Source organism: Macrotis lagotis, chromosome 2 (genome assembly GCF_037893015.1).
Source record: "Macrotis lagotis isolate mMagLag1 chromosome 2, bilby.v1.9.chrom.fasta, whole genome shotgun sequence".
NCBI lineage: Eukaryota > Metazoa > Chordata > Mammalia > Peramelemorphia > Peramelidae > Macrotis > Macrotis lagotis.
The window spans coordinates 200,794,740-200,818,901 of NC_133659.1; the positions used below are offsets into that span (position 1 = coordinate 200,794,740).

The following is a 24,162-nucleotide window of genomic DNA, read 5'->3' on the forward strand; positions in this document are numbered from 1 at the left end:
TGGACAAAATGAGGTGCTCCAGTCTCACATTCTAACACTGTAAGGATTCACAACAAGGATACAGTGACACTTATCTTTACTTCGGGTAGAAGTGGTTTACAGAATGTGATGACTTGAGTGGTCTGAGAGTTTTCAGTGGCTAAGACCTTTATGCCCCCAGGTCAGAAAGCTAGACCTGTAATTTGGACCCAGATTTCTTAGGGGTTGGAGGAGAGGAGAGGAGTAACTTATGTCAGGGAAGCTGGGGCCAATCAAGTTATGTAGGGGAAGGAAACTTTGACAGGGAGTTCAAGAAATTACTGGCTCTATCACAGAAGCAAATGCTGCTTTTCTACTCTGCCCTTCTCTCAGCTGAGAGTTGAAGATCATACATTGATGCAACTATAAAGAGGTCAGAGAAAGCTGTATTTTCCTTCACTTGCATACTAAAGAGAGACTGGCTCAAAGCGTGTATCTTCATTAAGCTGTTGGACAATGTCCTTTTCCTTTGGGAGAGGGCTATGCTGCAGTCAATAAGACAGGTTGCTAACATCTTTCTATTTAAATGAATTGTCTGTTCATGATCATTGCTTAGTGCTTTCATTGCTATTGTCTTTTTGTTCCTACTGTTTTATTTTCCTTTTTGATGAAATAAAATATGAGTGCTGCTAAATTGTTTTTTTTGTGTAATACTGGTATATGGGTAGAAATTAGGGAAAGGTTTGGATCTTTGCAGAAGGATAGAAAAGAGCCTCTATCAAGGAGAGTGAAGTAAAGGAGGAGTAGATAGTGACTCCATTTAGAAGGCACTGATATAGTAGAGGCATGTTGAAATAGTATTTTCATAATAAGAGATTTCAATTTTCATAAGCCTAAGGTAAAAGCAAACCAAATATGAGAAAACCTTATCTGTACTAACTTTGGGAACTACTTCCTAAATTCTGTATGAGGGAGATAATCTCTATTCAACCATTAATTGTGATGGTCCTTATGTATACATGATACATGTAGGTACTTTTTAGCTTATTCTCCATCAAAATGCCACATTTGGGGATTCACATACAACTTTTATGCCATTCTTAGTTTTTCTGGAACTACTTTAAAAATATGAGTCTGAAATGTTGGAGGGGATGTGGGAAAAATGAGACATTCATGCATTGTTGGTAGAGTTGTACTGATTCAACCATTCTGTAGAGCAATTTGGAACTTTGCCCAAAAGGCTATATATATAAACCATGCATATCCTTTGACCTAGTAATATCACTGCTAAGTCTGGATGCCAAAAGAGATAAAACCCAGAAAGATTTATATGTACAAAAATATTTATAATGGTAAAGAATTAGAAATTGAGGGAATGTCTGTGAATTGGGAATGTCAGAACTAACAGATTATGACGGAATACTGTTGTGTTGTAAGAAATGAGCAAAGTGCAGCTGGGTTGCCCAGTGGATAGTGTACTAGCTCTGGTTCAGGAAGACCTGAGTTCAAATTCAACTTCAGACACTTGACTAGCTGGGTAACCCTGGGCAAGTGACTTAACCTTTATTTCCTTTTTTTTTTTAGTTTTTTTCAAGCAAATGGGGTTAAGTAGCTTGCCCAAGGCCACACGACTAGGTAATTATTAAGTGTCTGAGACCGGATTTGAACCCAGGTACTCCTGACTCCAAGGCTGGTGCTTTAACCACTATGCCACCTAGCCGCCCCCCTTTATTGCCTTTTACATAAAAAAAAGAAAGAAAAGAAGAGAAATGAGCAGGATGCTCTCAGAAAAAATCTGGACTTACATGAGCTGATGCAAAATGAAATGTACTGTGTACATAGTAACAATAATATTGTAAGATGACCAGCTGTGAATGACTTAACTGTACTCATTTATATGATGATCCAAGGCAACTCAGAAGGACTTCTAATGAAAAATACTATCTATCTTTAGAGAATAAAATGATGGTGTCTGATTATAGATTGAAATATTGTTTTTACTTTATTTTTCTTGAGGGGGAAGGGTCTATGTTTTCTTTCATACATGAATATTACGGTAATATTTTGCATGACTACACATGCATAATCTGTTTTTTAATTGCTTGCCTTCTCAATGAAAGGAGTGGGGAGGGAGGAAAGGGGGAGAGAATTTGGAAGTCAAAATTTTTTAAATGAATATTATTTTTACATATAGCTGGAAAAAAATAAAAATATTTAATTAAAAAAATTGAAAGTATAATTAAGTAAAACTTCAAGATAGCACTTAGCATATATACATACAAATACATACATGTCCTGTCTCTCTCACCCCTTAACTACATTTTTATTGTGACATATTGAGAATATGGAATTATTTTGTCTGAGATTTTAAAATTTTGTAGGCAAAATGTCATTCTTATGTGAATGTAGCAGGCAGTAATACACTTCTATTTTGAGCAGCATTTTTTCTTTTTTTTTTTTTGTTTCCTTATTCCAAAAAACATTCAATGATTGCCTTAGATTTGTGTCCGACATGGAAAAATTAACAAGTAATGCTTATTTTTTTCTCCTGATTTCAGTCCCTTTTAAAATGAAATGTATTGGGGGCGGCTAGGTGGTGTAGTGGATAAAGCACCAGCCTTGGAGTCAGGAGTACCTGGGTTCAAATCCGGTCTCAGACACTTAATAATTACCCAGCTGTGTGGCCTTGGGCAAGCCACTTAACCCCATTTGCCTTGTAAAAACCTAAAAAAATAAACTAAAATAAAATAAAATGTTATTAGACTACTTGTGATGCCCCATAGTTAATACCTTTTAGAGCCTACCAGTCTTATGAGATTTCTGTTTTTGAATCAGTAGTCATTTGTTGAGTAAGTGCTCATTACCCATGTATAATGCAGGCCTTAGGAGAAAGTGGATCCTACCACAAACACGTATGATTTCCCAGGGACCACATTAAAATGTAATTGGGAAATATTTAGCAAAATAAATAAATATTCAATAAAACATAGATATCCAATAAAACCAAGGCAATATACATTCCACAGAAAGTCCTATAAATGGATTAGTGACCCTAAACTATTTGAGTTTGACTCTACTAGTATAGAGCTAAGGTTCTCAGTGGTTCTCAGCCTGATTCGGCTTTTATGTAGGTGGCGCAGTGGATAAAGCACCGGCCCTGGAGTCAGGAGTACCTGGGTTCAAATCCGGTCTCAGACACTTAATAATTACCCAGCTGTGTGGCCTTGGGCAAGCCACTTAACACCATTTGCCTTGCAAAAAAAACCTTAAAAATAAAGAATTTTCATTTGATCCTGAGATGGAAGTGAATTCTTTTTTTTTAGGTTTTTTTTTTTTTGCAAGGCAGATGGGGTTAAGTGGCTTGCCCAAGGCCACACAGCTGGGTAATTATTAAGTGTCTGAGACCGGATTTGAACCCAGGTACTCCTGACTCCAGGGCCGGTGCTTTATCCACTGCGCCACCTAGCCACCCCTGGAAGTGAATTCTGACCTGACATGGAATGTATTAACTTGCCCTATGTTCCGAATAGCTTTCTCTTTGCTCACAGGGCTAACTTTTATCAAGAGTCCTTTGGTGAGATGTTCATTGAGAAGTCTTGGAGCATGTTTTTTGGGGAGATGGAGGAGAGGGGAAGCTATGATAGCCTAGGACAAAGTGCCTTAGGCTATGAGGTGCTAATATTTTGTATAAAATTTACATATGCTTCTTGACTCTGCAAAATATTTTATAATTTTCTGGCAGTGCTAAGAAACACCAGAATTTTCTACAGTAGCTCTCAGAAAAGGGAATCTTTAGATTGTACCTCTCTTTTTCTGAAGTGATGACTTATTTGTTCAGCATATAAGGTTCCTCACTCATTGTAAAATTAAACCTTTAACATCTGTCCTCACAAGACCTCCCACTAAATAAATGAATGAATGAATGAATGAATGAATAAATAAAAAGAAAGCTTTTATAAAAAGGATAGCAAAAAAACTCATGCATGTATATTGCATTTTGGTTTTCTGTTGTTTTATTAACTATAAAATATTGTGACATAGCCTTCATATTAACTGACAGTGAGAGTTGACTGGTAGCGTTTAGATCAACCCTGTCAGGTTTTTGCTCATGAGCCAGGTTTAACTTGTATTCTTATTTTTTGTTTTGGTATTCTGTTTTTAGGTTTATGAAACTTATTTTTAACTTCAAATTTATAAAAAAAATTATATACACAGTAAGACATCAAAGAAGGTTCTAAATGTTTGGATCTCCATTTCATAGCACTTGCTTTTAAAAAGTAAATAATAAATTGTATATGGTAAGTACAAATCTGTCCTACTTGTCTGTGCTTTCTCCTGAACTTCCTTTTATTCTCTTCTGTGATTAAAAAAATACTTGTGTCACTCTTTGCTTAAGAAGAAAACTTGTAGCAAATAAGCAGACATTTTCACTGTGCGGAAATGCATTTCTCTTTCTGTTTTATGAATCTGTCACCTGTTTATTAAGAAGTGGGTAACAGGCTTCATTTAGGTTTCTTTGGAGCAGAGATGTCAAACTCAAAAGAGAAAGAACCCACTTAAAATGTCATATTTATATTTTATAGTTTTATTTATTATGTTAAGATTTCCCAATTGCAGTTTAATCTAATCCAGGCCACATTGGGAAGTGTTGAGGGTATGTTTGATACTTCTGCTCTTGGAGACATGATTGAATTTTGAATTAATCAAGTATTCATAAAGGCTTTTGATGTTGTTTTCTTTTACAGTGCCGGTATCCTTCCATAAGTATTTTCCTAGTTGTGCTCACTTTAGTTGGAATCAATATTCTCTTAAGTAAACTCATGATTTCTAAGACATTCTGAGATCACATTTTGTTCAGCCATTTCCCGAATCATGGTTACTCCCTTTGATTCTGACTTTCTTCTCTTCCTCTCCCTCTTCACTGAGAAGTGAAGTTTCATTCACTTCTCAGGATCAGGAAGATTTATTTTATGACAACAGTTCCCTTCCTGGTGTTATCCTCCCTCTTAATTGCATTCTTTCCTATCCTTATTTATTTCCCTGTGGAATTTGATATATTTCTTTTCCAAATTCTGTGTGTATATGTGTGTGTGGATAGATAGATTTTTTTTTCCCCCTTTGTGCATTTCAGTTAAGAGATTAGGTACATCTGAAGTCTGCTTGTTCATCCCATCCATAGTGGTATATTCTTTTCACTTTTACCAGTTATAAGAAATAGCATTCACTCTCTTCTTTTTCCTTTTACAGTAATGTTTTCCTTTTACCCTCCCATCTCTACTCCCAGACCAGAGTGTCTCAGAGTATACAAAGCAGTTGGATAGGGGGTGATAAAGCCCTTTTTCTTTTATACGATACTAATGTAATTCTGCACCCTCTTCTGGATTCAACATTCTCAATTTCTGCAGGATCCAGAATAGTTGGAAAATCTCAAGGCATGAACAAGAATTTATATCTGTGCCAGGGAAAAGCTCAGGTTGTCTCACCGAAGTTATGACTTTGATTTAATTTATAGTTCTGTTTAATTTAAGACATATTTAGCTTTATAATTGTATCTGTAAAGGAATTTTTTGTAGTTTAATGTATAATTGTGTGGAGAAATACCTTGTTTGAGTAAAGCCTTTAATGCTATATTTTGTTCTGAGTAAATGAATAGGCTGCGTGAGGAGAGACCTAGTTTCACAAAGTAAGGAAATGATGGCTTTTTTGTACTCCTGCTTTGGTCAGACCACATCTAGAGTATTGTATTCAGTTCTGGGAATCAGGTTGTAGAAAGGATATTAACATTTTTAGCAGTGGCTACTGTAAAAGACCTCAGGTCTTGGAACACTGCATACTGAAGAGCAAAAGAACTGGGCTTGCAGACAAAAATATCATACTCAGCAAAGTTAAACATAATCCTAAACCAAAAAAAGGACATTCAGTGAACTGCCAGACTTTTAGGATTTTGTTGCAAAAAGATCTAAACTTAATAGAAAATTTATTATACAAGAAGCAAGAGAAATATAAGATAAACATCAAAGATCAATTACAAGGGACTCAGTAAGGACAACTTGATTGCTATCTGTCTGTGGAAATGTAAATCATATGTCCAAAATTGCTATTACAGTTTTGTTATTAGAACAAAACAATTGTCACTAGAAATTGGATAGTTCAAAGGAAAGATTGGAGTAGAGCTGAGAAAGTTGAGATTCCTAAAACTAAAATGATGTAGGAAAAGATAAAAAAAGAGTTATTTTAAACAAATGAGATATGAGAGGAATAATTGATGCAGAAGAATTGGATTGGGAAGGAGAACTAGTAATTCTGGAAACATTCTCATTGCGAATGAATTAAAGAGGGAAATATATATGTATATCTATGTATGTATAAAAACCTTTTAGATTTAAATTGCTAAAGAAATAGGGGATAGGGAGGGTATGGAGTTAGAGGGTAAGGGAATAGGATAAGCGTTTGTAGATATAGAATAGTGTGTAGATACAGAAAAACATGTAAGAGAGGGATTCTTGGAAGGATAGTAAGATAAGGAATAGGAGGGCGAGGTAGTGAGTAAAGTGAAAGTAAAGGAGTAAGGAGGGATTCTTGCTTTCAGGAAATGCTTTAAAAACCAAATATAAATCTACAAATGTGTGTGTGTGTGTGTGTGTGTATGTGTATGCATGCATGCAGGCAGGTATGTATGTATACGTAATGATACATATTTTAATTTTTTTATCTTTTCGATATGCAAAGATAACTTTCAACATTCATCTTTTTGTAAGCTTTTGAGTTTCACATATTTCTACCTCTCCTGGGGCAGTTAGGTAGCACAGTGGATAGAGCAACTGACCCTGGAGTCAGGAGGATGGGAATTCGAATCCAGTTGGAGACACTTGAAACTTAATAACTGTGTGATCTTGGACAAATCAGTTAACCCTGATTGCCTCACATCCAGAGCCATCTCCAGTCATCTTGGTTCATATTTGACCATTGGACCAAGATGTCTCCAGCGGAGAAAGTGAGTCTGGTGACTTTATCACAGCACCCCCTCACTCAAATCCAATCCATGTTGTTGCCATGGCATCACCTCCCTGATGTCATGCAGTTTGAGAATGATGGACAAACACCACTTCCTTCTCTTCCCTAAGTAATCCTGTATAGGTTATACATATTTGACATATTTTCATATTACTCATGTTGTGAAAAAAGAATCAGAACTAAAGGGAAAAAACCATGAGAAAAATAAAAATAATAAGTTTCTAAGAGTAAAAATAATATGCTTTGGTTTGCTTTCAGAATCTATCATAGTTTTTTCCTCTGAATGTGAATGGCATTTTCCATCACAATCTTTTTTGGAAATTGTCCTTGGTCACTGAACTGCTGAGAGGAGCTAAGTCTATCATAGTTGATAAGTATATATCTGTACATATATATAAATATCTCTTTATATTGATGTTTATATGGGTGTGTATGTGTGAGTATGTATATATATGTATGTATATTATATATATTTATTTGAATGTGCATATTGTATTGTAGCTGTTCTGGGAGCAGAGAAGGGAGAGAAAATAAACAGTAAATAGCAGAGAATAGATGAAAGAAAGCAAAGAGAAGATAGACAATTTTTTAAAAAAAATCTTTCTAAGACAATTTATTTATTTATTCATTTATTAGGTTTTTGCAAGGCAATGGGGTTAAGTGGCTTGCCCAAGGCCACATAGCTAGGTAATTATTAAGTGTCTGAGGCTGTATTTGAACTCAGGTACTCCTGACTCCAGGGCTGGTGCTCTATCCCCTGTGCTACCTAGCTGCCCCAAGATGGACAATTTTTAACACAATGTGTAGTATTTATTATATAGGCTTTACTGAAATGAAGATGTATTGCTTTATATTATGGATCTGCTCTTATATTTTGCCGAGCACATGGCAATGTTTTTTTCTTGTTTTAAGTTTTAAAATATTTTTTTTTAAAAAAGAGGACATTAACAAAAATTGCCCAATGCCCACAGAAAGGCACCAAGGATAAAGGGTCTTAAATTCATCCTAAATCAGGATGAATTAAAGGAACTAGAAATATTGAGCCCGAATGAAAAACAAACTCAGTAGTGGTTTTCAAAAATCTGAAGGATTATCACATGGAATAGAGATTATATAGTAGACCAGACTAGTTTTGTTTGCTCACAGAGGGCAGAATCAGGGCTTAGTGGTTAGAATTTGGAAACAGACAAAATTAAACTTTATGTCTATCAGAACTATCTGAAAATGAAATGCACTGTTTTGAGAGGTAATAATTGCTTCCTTAGTGAATATCACCACTGTAGTCATTATAGACCTTTATATTGTAGTAGAAATTTCTTTTTCCATAATGGATTGAACCAAAAGACTCTTGATATTCAATTCATGGATAAAATTTTGTCGTTCTTTAACAAATATTCCTTGATTGGGGCCATGCCAATCTCCTCTGTATCATTCCAATTTTAGTATTATGTGCTGCTGAAGCAAGCACTGTAATAAATATTAACATCACAGACCTTATGTTCAAGTAACAAGATTATCATGGGGTCTGTGATCTTGTTTTTAACAATATTTTGATAATTATATTTCAATATAATTTTGGCTCAGTGTGACCTATGGATTCAAACTTGGAACTTTTAAACTCTTATTTTTCCTTCATGGACATCGAGAATTTTACATTTAATGAGAAACTTAACATTTTGATATCATTATAGAAAGATTTAATGATATTGAAGGAGCTTTTAAATTATTAACAGAATCATACAGCTTGATGTCATTCATTTATATCAAATGATAAATAAGATGTTATGATTCAACTTCCTCTTTAGCTTTGAAGTCATACTTGGTTCTCTTTAGAAGAGATGATAATAGATTTAATATTAGGAAGAACCTATTGGGTATAAATTTTTTCTCTGAAAAATGCTACAAGTTTTTTTTCCAGCACCACCAGCTCTGTCTTGGGTGGATCACATTCTTTATAAGTCTATCACAAAAGCTACTTCCATATTTTTCCACCATTGCCGTTTCTGATCGCAACTCCCTCCATTCATACCTCCCCACTACCATGTACTATATTTTCTTTCTCCTTTCACTCTGTCCCACTTCTAAAATGTGCTGTAGGGTAGCTGAGTGGCATAGCAGACTGATCACTGGTCCTGGGGCCAAGAGACCCCGAACCCACATACCACCACAAGACCCAGCAACCACCTGGCCCCATGGTCCCGGACAGAACACCCAATCCCAGCCCCTTGGAAGAAATAAAAAAAAGAAAATGTGAACACTTCCCCCCATGGTCCATACTCTCCTCCATCACTCATATCCATCTCCTTCCCCTGTCTCCCTTCTCCCCTTTTTGTTCTAGATGTCTCTACCCCATTGAGTGTATATGCTGTTTCCTCTCCTAGCCACCTCTGGTGAGAGCAAAGGTTCCCTCATTCCCCCTTGCCTTCCCCCTTCCATATCATTGCAATAGCTCATTGCAATTAAAAAAACCATATTATATGAAATATCTTAGCCTATTCCACCTCTCCTTTCTCTTACTCCCATTATATTTCCCTTTTAGCCATTGACTCCATTTTTACAATATATCTTCAAATTCAGCTCTCTCCTGTCCTTCATCTATAAAAAGCTCCTTCTACCTGCTCTATTAAATGAGAAGTTTTATATGAATATTATCAGTATCATTTTTCTATGCAGGAATATATGCAGTTCATCATCAAGTTCCTTATATTTTACCCTTCTCCTTCACTCTCTATGATTCATCTGAGTCCTGTATTTGAAGGTAAAACTTTCTGTTCAGCTCTGGCTGTTTCAACAGGAACAATTGGAATTCCCTGGTTCATTGAAAGTCCATTGTTCCCCTGGAAGAGGATGTTCAGTTTTTCTGGGTAGTTGATTCTCGGTTGCATTCCAAGCTCTTTTGCCTTCTGGAATATTATATCCCAAGCCCTACGAACCCTTAATGTAGTTGCTGCTAAGTCCTGTGTGATCCTGACTGCAGTTCCATGATACTTGAATTGTGTCCTTCTGGCTGCTTGTAATATTTTCTCTTTTGACTTGGGAGTTCTGGAACTTGGCTATAATATTCCTGGGGGTTGTTTTTTTTTTTTTTTTGATCTCTTTCTTGGGTAGATCGGTGGATTCTCTCAATTTGTATTTTGCCCTCTACTTCTAGGATATCAGGGCAATTCTCCTATAGTAATTCTTTGAAAATGATGTCAAAGCTCTTTTCCTGATCATGACTTTCAGGTATTCCAATAATTTTTAAATTATCTTTCCTGTATCTGTTTTCCATATCAGTTGTTTTTTCAATGAGATGTTTCACATTTTCTTCTAATTTTCACTCTTTTGGTGTTGAAGTGCTGTGTCTTGATTTCTCGTAAAGTCATCAGCTTCCTTTAGCTCCATTCTACATCTGAAGGATTTGTTTTCCTCAGAGAGCTTTCTTATCTCTTTTTTCATCTGGCCAGTTCTGTTTTTTAAAGCATTCTTCTCCTCAATAACTTTTTGAACTGTTTTATCCATTTTGACCTATGCTGGTTTTTAACATGTTGTTTTCTTCAGCATTTTTTTTGGATCTCCTTGACTAAGCTGCTGACCTCTTTTTCATGTTTTTCCTGTATCTCTCTTATTTCTTTTCCCAATTTTTCTTCTGTCTCCCTTACTTGATTTTCAAAATCTTTTTTGAGCCCTGTCATAGCCTGAGCCCAATTTCTGTTTTTCTTGGAGTCTTTACATGCAGGAGTGTGTACTTCCTCATCTTCAGATTGAGTATTTTGATCTTTCATGGGATCATAGACAATGTGCTTCTCAATGGTGTTCCTCTTTTTTCTCTGTTCATTTCTCCAGCTTGTGCCTGGTTTGGGGTGCTTCCTGAGCTATTGAGTATTATTGGGACACCCCTCCCCACAAGGATTTCAATGTGTGAAGCTCTGACTGCCCTCTTGGTCTGGGAATGACCACAAGTGCACCCCTTTGCCACAGGACTGAATTGGGGGGCCCTGTTTTATGGGGGGCTAGACTGTGATTAGGATCTGAATGTGATCAGAGCCCCAGAGTCCTGTTCTAGGTACAGAGGCCAAACCTTTGATGTCTCTCTCCACTCCCTTACCTTTGGTGGGCTTAGCACTCAAGGCTCAGTTGCCTAGGGGTTCCTGCTTACTGGCCCCATGTCTACTTCTCTTTTCTGGATCTTGGGCTGGCAGGCTAACTGCTGCAACTGCCCTGAGGGCCTGGGCTTCACGGGCTCGCTCTGGCAGAGGTTCCAACCTCCGCTGATCCTCCAATTTGTGCTCGGTGCTCCCTGGGGTGTAGGTCAGGAAACTGCCCCCACTGCTTCCCAGGTGCCTTGGGGCTGTCTCTGGGAGGCTGAAGTTCCTTCTCTCTGGTGGGCCGCCCCTCTAACCCTGTGGAGCGGAGCATTTCTGCTATTTTCCAGGTTACTTTGGGCTGGAGAACTGGCTCATTGGATCTCTCTGTGGACTCTTTCTCGAAAATTTAGTTAGAGTCCTTATTTTATGGGTTTTGAGAGAGAGCACCTAAGAGATACCCTTTTCCTATCACCATCTTGACTCCACTCCCTCCTGATTTCTCTTATTTCTGTCAAGTAAACCACCATTGTTCCATTTACTATGAACTCCAGATGAGCAAACTAGGTAACATCCCCAACCAGAACTTTATTCACCTTTTTTCTGTCTTACGGTTTCTCATTTATCCCAACTTTTTTTTTTTATGTTGAACTTTCTTGACATATTTATATATGTATGCTGTCCTTCTGTAGTTTTGTTTCAATGGTATCCAATTATTTGTGAACTATTTGGGGTTTTCTTGGCAAATATTTTTAAATGATTTTCCAGTTTCTTCTCTAGTTCATTTTACAGATGCAGAAATTAAGGCAAACAGTTAAGTAACTTGCCTAGGGTCACATAGCTGATCTTTGAGGCCAGATTTAAGCTCAGGAAAATGAGTCTTCCAGGCCCATCCTATCCCCACTGAACCACTTAAGCTGACTATATCTACATCATCTTCATCATCTACATCATTAACATCTATATCTATATCTGCACACACACACACACACACACACACACACACACACACACAAAGTCATCACTCTTTATTTGGGGGTGGGTATTAGAGGAACATGATTCCCCCAAAATGGAAAAACTACAAATGACAAAACCCTTCTCCAAGCTTTGGTTTTTAATAATTCTGATAATATTTATTTAACACAACAAAACAAATAAAACAACAGAATGAATCTGTTAAAAAAAAGTTGTGTTTTCAGCATGAGAGAGATTAGTGTCTTGTACATTATGCAGAGGCTTTGCAGCCACTTGAGTGGCTTTAGCAACTACTTCATGATTTCTTTCTCCTTCAAAAAGCACAAGATATAATGATCATTGGGGGACAAAATCATATGACTGAGTCTGGTTGGTAGAGAGATAAAGAGGAGATACTTCTAAAAGGAATGTACAGCTTGTGGTTCTTTAGCACACTGAAACTGTTAATAAAACTGTAATTTATGTATGTATTTTTATGGTAGAAGTGATAAAATAGATCAATAAATATACAATATTTATGCATTTATGACTTAAACAATTTAAGAAGTTTTCTTTATGTGTGCATGCATGTGTAATTTTTTTCTACAGTATGCTGCAAATTTCCAAAAATTTCCATTTAATTATTGACTAATTATTATGCCATTTAATTAACCAAAATCATAAATATTGAGAGATGATTATATGTATACGTGTCTGTATGTCTGTGTGTATTGTTGATGTAGATTGAGAACTTTTCCATAGATTCTTCCATCAGGAGTTCTTTACCTTTCTTTGCTTCCTAAGCCTCTATAGTCTTTGATTGATGCTGAATCACTTATTTTGTTCTTTGTATTGCTTTAACTCATGGTACCTTAACTTTTTGAATTATATTTTTCAGTTTCTAATTAAGGTAATCTTTAATTTCTTATAAACTTTCATGGTCCAGATTATATTCTGTGTTTTATTTTTTGTTGCCATTATTTGGGTAACAAATAGTGTTAGGTTTCTGTTATTTAGATATTTAGATACATATTTATATATTTAGATACATATCGATATATTCTTTCAGTGCCTTTCCACAAATCCTTAATAACTTACTCAAATTGCTTCTGTCATGATGGTGTTTGATGCTTATTGTTAAAAAGTAGTCTTTTTTTTAACTTTACTGTTCCTCCACTGGATTTTACTGAGGAAACATCCTCTGCTATAGTGTTGCTTTCAAGTCCTAAAATGTTTTCCCTTATCCTCTCACTTATTTTAGGAGACCACGTTCATTCTAAATGACATATACAAATACATAACTTCCAAAACTACTTTGTTTTGGTATAGTTGATCTATTTGATTCATTTAATTTCCATTTTTGCCAGCTAAACTGAAGATTTAAAATTTCATTCTAAATATACCGAATCTCTTTTTCATAACTGTTTGAGATGGTGGTGTTTTTTTTGACATTCTTTATATTTTTAGATATAATTTCTGGAGTTTGTGTTAGGTGAAAAATTTTTAGTGGACTTAAGTTCTTCAGTATTCTTTTACATTTAGCAGTTCCTCAACATTATCGCTTATTTCATGTAGTCTATGCTTAAAGAGGAAGTTGTTTCTTAAAATAGATAGTTCTATATTGTCAATGATAAGTGTTGCTGGGAGATTTGGAGCTGAGTGTACTAATGACAAAAGGTAATATGAAAACCTTGTCTTGTTAAGATCTTTTCCAGTTTTGTTTTATACTGGCAGAATAGTGAAATTGAAAAACACCTGGCCTTGGTGACTCAAAATCATGTGTTAAAGTTCCTACTTTTGACAGATAACAGCAATATGATACAGGGAAAGTGTTCTAACCTCTTAGTGTTCCAAGCTAGTAGTCTCCAAAGTGGGGGTCATGGATGGAAGTGGATCCAAGATGGTAGAATAGCAGGAAGAAGTACAGTGAATCTTCCACCATCCTTTGAATGGATCTAGAAAACTCACTAGATCAAATCTTTACCAGAAAATTGGGGAGGGGGGAACAAGGGGGAAGTGAGTCATTTTTCCAGCTTAGCTTGGAGTAGGGAAATGTAGAGGTCTGTTTTCGCTGAGGACTGAATCTGGGGCGGGGCGTGGGTATCAAATCTAGTTTCCAGTCTAGTCTGAAGCCTGGGCAGGAATCAGGGCAGGAATCCCAGACTAAATAGGACCCACAGTTGTCTCTCCGAATTAGTGATAGCTTTCAAGCTGGCTAATAATGAGTGAGTCTGGGGACAATTTACAGAAACATTATTGAAACTAAAGTGGGGCAGATCTATATAACAATCTGCTGCTCAGACTCAAACCCAGCATAGGAAATACTTTGTCTTGGATCACACCACTTTGGGAGCACTGAAAATTTGTAGTTTCCCAAACCTAAGAAGTAGCAACAGGCCAGACATTCCCTGAAAAAGTATGCAGAGCCTTGGACTTAACATAAACTACAAAGTTAAAAAGAATGAGCAAATAAAAATGAATCCCCACCATATGGTGATATTTTAGTAACAGAGATGTTCAAGACACAGATACAGAAGCGGAGTAATGCCTCCAGAACATTTACAAGTAAAACATTAAAGAAAACATCAAACCACCCCTTCTTGGAGAGGGTGAAAAAGATTTAAAATATTATATATATATATATATATATATATATATATATATATATATATATATAATATATATATATATATACACACACACACACATATATATACATACACACATGTATATGTATAAAGTGTGTGTGTGTGTGTGTGTGTACACACATATACACCACAGTATAATAATTGATCTTCTATTTGATTCCATTTAATTCCTCTTCTTGCCAGCTAAATTGAGGATTTAAAACTTCATTCTAAATATACCCATTTCCTTTTCATAACCATTTGAGATGGTGGTGGATTTTGACATTCATTTTTTTTTAGATATAATTTCTGAAGTTAAAAAAATATTTCAAAGACCAAATGAGAGTGCTAGCAGAAAAAAAATTGAAGAGAAATGGTAGCAAGATTTGGAAAGGAAATTAATAATTTGACACAAGAGGTGCAAAGGTTTACTTAAGTAAGTCCCTGAAAATTAGAATTAACTGCATAATAGATCAAAATTCCATTAGATAACAAGAAATATTTTTAAGTCAGAAGACTGAAAATATAGAGGAAAATTTAAAGTATATCAGCAAAACAAACATACAAACAAACCAAAAAAAACCTAATTTGAGGAAAGATAAACTTCTTGAAAGCAATTGCCACAAAAATCCCATATCATATTTGAAGAAATCACAATTGCCTGAATCCCTTAGAACCATAAGGCAAAGTAGGAAGAAAAAGAATCCAGTAGTGCACATCCTTATTTTAGATAACGAGGAACCAAAGTTGGGATCACATAAAATTTAACAGTCATTATTTAAAGGAGCAGAGAACTTGGAATATGATCTTTCAGAAGATAAATGATATATATTTATGATCAAAAAGAATTTTTCAAACAAAACTTAAGTGTAATCCTGTTGGAGAGGATAGTGGGTGGGGAGGAGGACTGGACTTTTAAAGAAATTCAAGACTGAGCATTCCTGATGAAAAGACCAGAGATTCATAGAAACTGTTAAGTGCAAACACAGAAGTCAAGAGAAACATAAAAAGCAAATATGAACAAACTCATAAAGAAGACAATTGATACTTGAACCATACTTTGATCCAAATTGATTAGAGGAAGAAACAATATACATACTTTTCATACAGCAAGAATATAGGAATAAAAGAGGAGAAGGGAGAATGGGAAGAAAAGAGAGGGAGAATAGATTAAGGGAGGAGTTAGACTTAAATTTTGAAGAAGCACAAAAATATTTATGGCAGCCCTTTTTGTTTTGTCAAAGAATTGGAACCAGAAGGATGTCCATTAATTGGCAAGTGGCTAAACAACTTATGGTATACTATTGTGTTGTAATAAATGGTTAAGGAGATAGTTTCAGAGAAATTGGAAAGACTTGTATGAACTGATGCAGAATAAAATGTATAGAATCAAATAACAATTTATGCAGTCATAATAATATGATAAAGATAAACAACTTGGAAAGATATAGAAACTATATAATATAATGATCAACCATTCTTCCAAAGGATTTATGATGAAACATGCTACACATTTATTGATAGAAAGAGCAGTGCAGAATTAGACAACACATATTTGAATACATATAGAAATATGTATATATGTATGTGTCTATGTACATGTGTATATTATTTTTGTTGTTTCAGTGTATAGCAACGTTTTTACAGCAAAGAATTCAGAAACAAATTAAGTGCATATCGTACAGTGATTTGCTAAATAGGTATATTATATGTGTTGGTAATAAAAATTCCTAGACTTTAAAAATGATTGTTTTGAGTATAGAGAAGCATAGGAAGACATTATCAACTGATGCAAAGTAAATAAACAAGACAGGGAAAATAATATAAACAATGATTATAAAAATTTAAAAAAAAATGATAAGTATATCAAAACAGCATGCTGCAAAACTATAATGGCCAAGCTTCATCCTAAGGAAGATAAATGAAAATTCACCTTACTTTCTTTGCAGAAATGATGGGACTGTGGAACACTCATATATCAATATTAGTATGTATGATAATGAACTTGATTACTATGTTAGTTACTTTTGCTGAACTGTTTTTCCTTTAAAAATTCTTCATGTACAAAATATTTATAGCAGCTCTTTTTGTAGTGTCAAAGAATTGGAAATTGAGGAGGATGGCCATCAAATAGGAAATGGTTGAACAAATTATATATAAATGTGATGGAATGCTATTATTCTGTAAGAAATCATGAGTGAGCATGTTTTAGAAAAGCTTAGAAAGACTTATATGAACTGATGCTGAGTGAAGTCGGTAGAACCAGGAGAATATTGTACAATTAGCAGTACCATTGTAAGGTAATCTACTATGATAGACTCAGCTCCTCTCAGCAGTTCAGTGATCAAGGACAATCTTAAAAGATTTGTGATGGAAATTGCCATCCTCAGCCAGATAAGAAACTATGGATTCTGAATGCAGAACAAAACATGCCATGTTCACTTCTTAAAACTTCTTTTTTTTCTTTCTTTTTCATGTATTTTTCCTTTGGTTCTAATTCTTCTTTAACAACATGACTATGGAAATATGCTAAACATATATAATCTAGTTTGGATTACTAGCTGCCATGGGAAGAGAGGAGGGAAGGGAGGGTGGTAGAAAAATGCAGAACTTAAAAGCTTATATTGAATGTTGATAAATTTTGAAAACTATCTTTGCATGTAATTGGAAAAAATAAAATAACAAAAAATATTTATTAAAAGGATAGCCATTTGTTAGGAAGATTGGAGAGAAATATATTGGCAGATGACAATTTAAAAACAAAATGTCAACAGAAATTGATACTAACAAAAAGAAAATGAATGGCAGAGAACTCAGATTAATTATTTTGATCAATCTCAGGAAATAGATGGCTTTATTAGAGGGAAGGAGACTACAGTAGTGGAATGCTGTAAGCATTGTATAGTTAGTTGTTTTTGCTTAACTCTTTCTTACAAAGGAGTAAGCATTTATTTGGGCAGAGATGGGGAAAAGGAGTATGCTAGGAAATGGGGGATATGACAAACAAAAGTCATCATAAACCTTTAAATGGCAAAGTGGACTGATGGGAATACCAGTTACCACCCTGTAGCAATTTAATGATATAATGATATGAAGCAGTTAAACAGATGCATGAATGAATGAATGAGTGAATAAAAAAGCTTTTATTAAGAAGTTGTAGAGGGGGTGGAGCCAAGATGGCAACAAGAATGGATCCTGTCTTAGGCTCTCTCTCATAAAACACATAAGCTAAGGACTCTAACTAAATTTTCGAGAGACAGAACCCACAGAGGAACCCAATGAGGCAGTTCTCCTACTCAAGGTAACCTGGAAAAGAGCAGAAAGGCTCTGTTCCCAGGGGTTGGAGGGGCAGGCAGCCCAGTGACCCGGCAGAGGCGTGGCTCACCAGACTGAAAGAAATTCAGTCTCCTGGAGGCAGCCCCAGGGCGCTGGGAGCCGCAGCTCACACCAGCTGGGGAGTTTCCTGAGCTACACCCTGGGGAGCACTGGCACAAATTGGGGGAACAATGGGGGACCTCTGCCAGAGCTAGCACGTGAAGCCCAGCCCCCAGGGCACACAGAGAGCAGCATGGTCAGCACAGCTGAGTTCCAGGAAATAGAAGCAGGTGGAGCCAGTAAGCAGGAGCCCCCAGGGCATGAACCCATTGAACCTAGGTAGGGAGGGAAATGAAGAGAGACGGCTGAGCTCTGTCCTCTGCCCCTGGAATAGGACTCTGGGGCTCTGACCACATTCAGATCCTGATCACAGTCTAAGCCCCCCCATAGAACAGCAGGGTCCCCCTCCACCTCATCCCTGTAGCAGAGGGGGACACATATGGTCATTCACAGACCAGGAGGGAGGACAGAGCCTCACACACTGAGACCCTTGTGGGAGTGTCCCAAAAGCTCAGGAAGCACCCCCAAAACAGGCTCAGGCTAGGAAAATGAGCAAGCAGAGAAAAAAGAGGAACACCATTGAGAAATATTTTGCATATGAGTCCAAGAAGAATCAAAATACTCAGTCTGAAGATGAGGAAGCACAAGCTCCTGCATCTAAAGACTCCAAGAAAAACAGAAATTGGCCTCAGGCTATGACAGAGCCCAAAAAAAGACTTTGAAAATCAAATGAGGGAGTTAGAAGAAAAACTAGGAAAAGAAATGAGAGAGATGCAGGAAAAACATGAAAATGAAGTCAGCAGCCTCGTCAAGGAAATGCAAAAAAATGCTGAAGAAAATAGCATGCTAAAAGCCAGCTTAGGTCAAATGGATAAAACAGTTCAAAAAGTTATTGAGGAGAAGAATGCTTTAAAAAGCAAAATTGGCCAGATGGAAAAAGAGATAAGAAAACTCTCTGAGGAGAACAAATCTTCAGACAAAGAATAGAACTCAGGGAGATTGATGAATTTATGAGAAACCAGGACTCAATACTTCAAAACCAAAAACATGAAAAATTAGAAGAAAATGTGAAACATCCCACTGAAAAAACAACTAATATGGAAAACAGACTTAGGAAAAATAATTTAAAAATTATTGGAATACCTGAACATCATGATCAGAAAAAGAGCTTTGACATCATTTTCAAAGAATTACTACAGGAAAATTGCCCTGATATCCTAGAAGCAGAGGGCAAAATAGAAATGGAGAGAATCCACTGATCCCCCCGAGAAAGAGATCCCAAAAAACCAACCTCCAGGAATATTATAGCCAAGTTCCAGAACTCCCAAGTCAAAGAGAAAATATTACAAGCAGCCAGAAGGACATAGCTCAAATACCGTGGAGCTGCAGTCAGGATCACACAGGACTTAGCAGCAACTACATTGCAAGCTCGTAGGGCTTGGAATATAATATACCAGAAGGCAAAAGAGCTTAGAATGCAGCCAAGAATCAACTACCCAGCAAGGCTGAATGTCCTCTTCCAGGGAAAAAGATGGACTTTCAATGAAGCAGGGGAATTTCAAATGTTCCTGTTGGAATGGCCAGAGCTGAACAGAAGGTTTGATCTTCAGATACAGGACTCAGGTGAAGCATGGAGATTGGAGGAGAGGGGGAAAATATGAAGGACTTGATGATCAGCTTCATGTATTCATGCATAGAAAAATGACACTGATAATACTCATATGAACCTTCTCAGTTAATAGAGCAGGTAGAGGGAGCTTTTATAGTTGAAGCACAGGAGAAAGCTGAATTTGAAGACAAAATATGGTGTAAAAAATGGAGTCAATAGAAAAAAGGGAAATGTAATGGGAGAAAGAAAAAGGAGAGGGGGAATAGGCCAAGATATTTTATATAATAAGATTTTTCTTTATTACAATGAGCTATTGCAATGATATGGAAGGGAGAAAGGCAAGGGGGAATGAGGGAATCTTTGCTTTGATCAGAGGTGGTTAGGAGAGGAAACAACATACATACTCAATGGGGTATAGGCATCTGGAGTAAGAAGCGGGGGCACGGGGAAGGGGGCTGATGTGAGTGATGGAGGAGAGGATGGACCATGGGAGGAGAGTGGTCAGATATAACACATTTTCTTTTTTACTTCTTGCAAGGGGCTGGGATTGGAAGGCCTGTCCGGAACCATAGGGCTAGGTGGATGCTGGGCATAAGGGGTGGTAGGGGGGGCTCAGGGCCTCTTGGCCCCAGAGCCGGGGATCTGTCTGCTGCACCACTCAGCTACCCTTACAGCAGAGTCAGAGTGAAAGGAGAGAGAAAATATAGTACATGGTAGTGGAGAAATATGAAAGGAGGGAGTTGCGATCAGCAATGGCAATGGTGGAAAAATATGGAAGTAACTTGTGTGATGGACTTATCATAAAGAATGTGATCCACCCGTGACAGAGTTGTTGGTGTTGGAACAAAGACTCAAGCATATTTTTTGTTATTATCATTTGGGGGGGTGCAGGGTAAATGGAGCTGGGTGGCCTGCCTATGGCTGCATAGCAGGATGATAGTTGGGTGTCTGAAGCTGGATTTGGACCTGGGTGCTCCTGGCTCAAGGGCCAATGCTCTGTCCGTCACACAGCCACCCCTACTATTGTTACTATTTTATTTTATTTTGGGTCTTTTTTTCCTTTTTTGGTTTTTGCAGGGCATTGGGGTTCAGTTGGCTTGCATGTCACATGGCTGAGTGATTGTTGGGTGTATAGGGCCGGATGTGGGCTTGGGTGCTCATGGCTCCAGGGCTGGGGCTCCGTCCATTGCACCACCTGGCCATACCTACAATTATTATTATTTTTTTAATTTTAATTTTTTTCTCTCCCCTTTATTTTATCACTCAAGCGAGTCTATATTTATGGGGGGGGGTGTTTCGTTTACTCTTTTTTTTTAGGTTTTTTTTTTTTGTAAGGCAAATAGAGTTAAGTGGCTTGCCCAAGGCCACACAGCTAGGTAATTATTAAGTGTCTGAGACCGAATTTGAACCCAGGTACTCCTGACTCCAAGGCTGGTGCTTTATCCACTACGCCACCTAGCCGCCCCTTGTTTACTCTTAAACAAGTATATTTTATTAATGTATAAAAAACATTTTTACAAAATGAGAATAAATGTTAAATAAAAAATAACTTCAAAAAAAAAGAATGAAGGACATTCAACTGGGAAATGGCTTAGCAAACTGGTATATGTATGTCATGGAATACTATTGTTCTATTAGAAACCAGGAGGGATGGGAATTTAGGGAAGTTTGGAGGGATTTGCATGAACTGATGCTGAGTGAGATGAGCAGAACTAGAAAAACACTTGTACACCCTAACAGCAACATGGGGGGTGATGATCAACCTTGATGGACTTGCCCATTTCTTCAGTGCAACAACCAGGGACAGTTTGGAGCTGTCTGTAATGGAGAATACCATCTGTGGAGTTTTGAACAAAGACCAAGGACTATTAATTTTAATTTAGGAAAAAAAATTGATATCTTATTGTCTGATCTTGCTATTTCTTATACTTTGTGTTTCTTCCTTAAGTATATGATTTCTTTCTCATCACATTCAATTTGGATCAATGTATACCCTGGAAACAATGTAAAGATTGGCAAATTGCCTTCTATGGGGTGGGGTGGGGGGGAGGGAAGTAAGATTAGGGGGAAAATTTTAAAACTCAAAATAAATAAAATCTTTGAGTACAAAAAAAATAAAATAAAAATAAAAGAAGTTGTAGAGTAATAGTCTAGACTCTTTGCTAAACACTGGGTATATTTATACAAATAGTAAAACAATCCCTACTCTAAGCTTCCATTCTAAAGGTTAATTAGAAAGGGAAGTGAATAGAAAAGTGGTAACCCTGGACATGATGTTATAGTTGGGAATACCATAGAGATGAGTAATGGAATAAGCAGGCAATTAGTTGACATATACTTTCTAGAAGTGGTAGTATAGATTTATATGCTGTTTCTAGACATAGGAGTGGAACATAGGTGATGGGGGGAAGGAAGGGGGAACAAAGGAGGAATGAATCATCTGTGCATGTCATTTACATTTCTGGAGAGCCCAGCAATATGATAGATATGAGTCTCTCTAGTTATTTGGAAGATCTACTAGCCAGAAGATTAGAAACAATAGGGAAGTGACCAGTAAGAGATGGAAGTTGGAGGGCAGATTAATGGCATGAAGATGGTCAGGAATTGGTGGCTGCAGTAGCTAAAGTATTTTATTAGATCTGGGTTAGATTCATTATGGTAAATAGGCACCAATCTATGAAAGCCAAACAACTATATCTTCACTGATAACAGCTTAATTTTTAGATTCTAGAAGACTGAGAATATGATTAAGATTATGAAGATTTTATCAATTATTATTTTAGAATTATTTTAAAATAACATTAGTTCTAGTTTGTTTTATATTTGTTTTAAATAACTGCGAATCATTATTCAGGAGAATTTTTTTCCAACAGAGTATATTCTGCTTTTGTAATTTATAGGTTCCCAAATCACAGGTAGATGTAGGTTTCTTCATTAAGAGCTATAAGTTATTTATCCTTTACAAATACAAAAAGGCAGTATACCACTAACTGTTGAGATGTAGAAAATCACTTAATTTTTTACCTTTACTTTATCCTGCTTTAACTATTATAGTTACTCTTCTTGCCACAAGATGGTGACCTTGCGTCATCAGTTGGGTGAAATATCATTGAGGTTACATTTAACTTTTACAGGACTTAAGGGAAATTGATAAGTGAGTTAACTGTTTATTTATGTATTTCTTAGCCACTGTTAATTGAAGTAAATACTCATGAAATTCCTGAGAGGTTTTAGTAGCTTAATTGTAGACATTTCAGAGATATTTTTACCTCATTGATCCTAAGAAAGATGCATATTAACTTTTAAAAAATGTAAGTATAACATACTTATATAATCTGAATATTATAAGTAAATAATATGTGGCATATTTTAGCAAAGCAAGCACATGCATGTATAATTATCTCCAACAACAAGATATCTGGAAAAAGAGATATGAGGCAAGATGTACCTGTCAAGTCAAACAATCATCAACACCATTTTGACCAACATCTCTCCTCTAACCAATATTAAGATAGCCCAGATTGGGCACCTAGGTGGCGCAGTGGATAGAGCACTGACCCTGGAGTCAGGAGTACCTGAGTTCAGATCCAGCCTCACACACTTAATAATTACCTAGTTGTGTGGCCTTGGGCAAGCCACTTAACCCCTTTACCTTGCAAAAACCTAAAAAAAAAAATTAAAAAAAAAGCTAGCCCAGGACTCTGAATCAGAGAACTTTGGGAATATCTGCCCCCAAACCACTAGATCTATTTCTAGTCTATTTCTGGCACCCATTAGTAAGGGAAGATATCATTGGGGCGAAGAGAAAGGACCCTCCTTATTACTAAAAAACACAATTGCTAACCAGTTGTCACCAACAGGCAAGTGATAACAGGAATCCTTAAGTGGCAGTACTTCTTATAATACTGGACCTGCTTCTAGCCCAGCCCTCACAGCTATCATTTAGGGAAGCAACTCCTATAGAGGCAACATGAAACAACTTTTTCCATCATGTGCCAAACAAGTCAAACCACCACTGCTATCTTGACCAACATTTTCTCACAGACTTTGATTGAGACAGGACCTTCTTATCCAATGCCTTTAGTCATCATACTCCCTTTGTTGAGATATAGCCTGCCACTTGCGGCCAAGATGGCGGAGAGAAGACAGGCACAGTTCTAGAGTCTCCTGATCTCTTCCCCATCTATCACATGAAACAAACCTCTTAGAGGAAGTCCGACTCATGGAACCCAGAGAGAAAAGCCAGGAGAAAGAGCATCTACTTCAGGATTTGTCTCCCGCTGCAACTTTGGTAGAATTCGGGCGGGTGAGTATCAGACCTGGATCAGCCAGAGTAACATCTGAATTGGAACCAGGAGTCTGAAGGCCAGAGAGTGGGACCTGCTGGATCAGCGGTGGGGCTGTATGAAAGGGGCTTGGGTCTGCGGGGAAGCAGAGGCGCTGGTGTTGGTGCTGTCCCCCTGGAGCTTGGGGAAGGGGCTGCGGGGAGAGGTCTGGTGCAGGAGAGCTGCTGACACCATCGCTGGGCTCCTTCGGTCTGAGAAACTCTGAGCCCACGACT

At 36.9% G+C, this 24,162-nt stretch overlaps 1 protein-coding gene and 1 non-coding gene across 5 annotated transcripts in view; one reads left to right on the plus strand and one right to left on the minus strand.

Annotated features, from left to right (window-relative positions):
• TANC2 (tetratricopeptide repeat, ankyrin repeat and coiled-coil containing 2) overlaps positions 1 to 24,162 on the plus strand; it is a 649,103-nt gene that overhangs the window by 89,318 nt on the left and 535,623 nt on the right. The gene's annotated exons all lie outside the window — the stretch shown is intronic.
• LOC141515725 (U6 spliceosomal RNA) lies at positions 8,338 to 8,440 on the minus strand. The gene has a single exon (XR_012476476.1). It is a non-coding gene; the product is annotated as a U6 spliceosomal RNA (small nuclear RNA).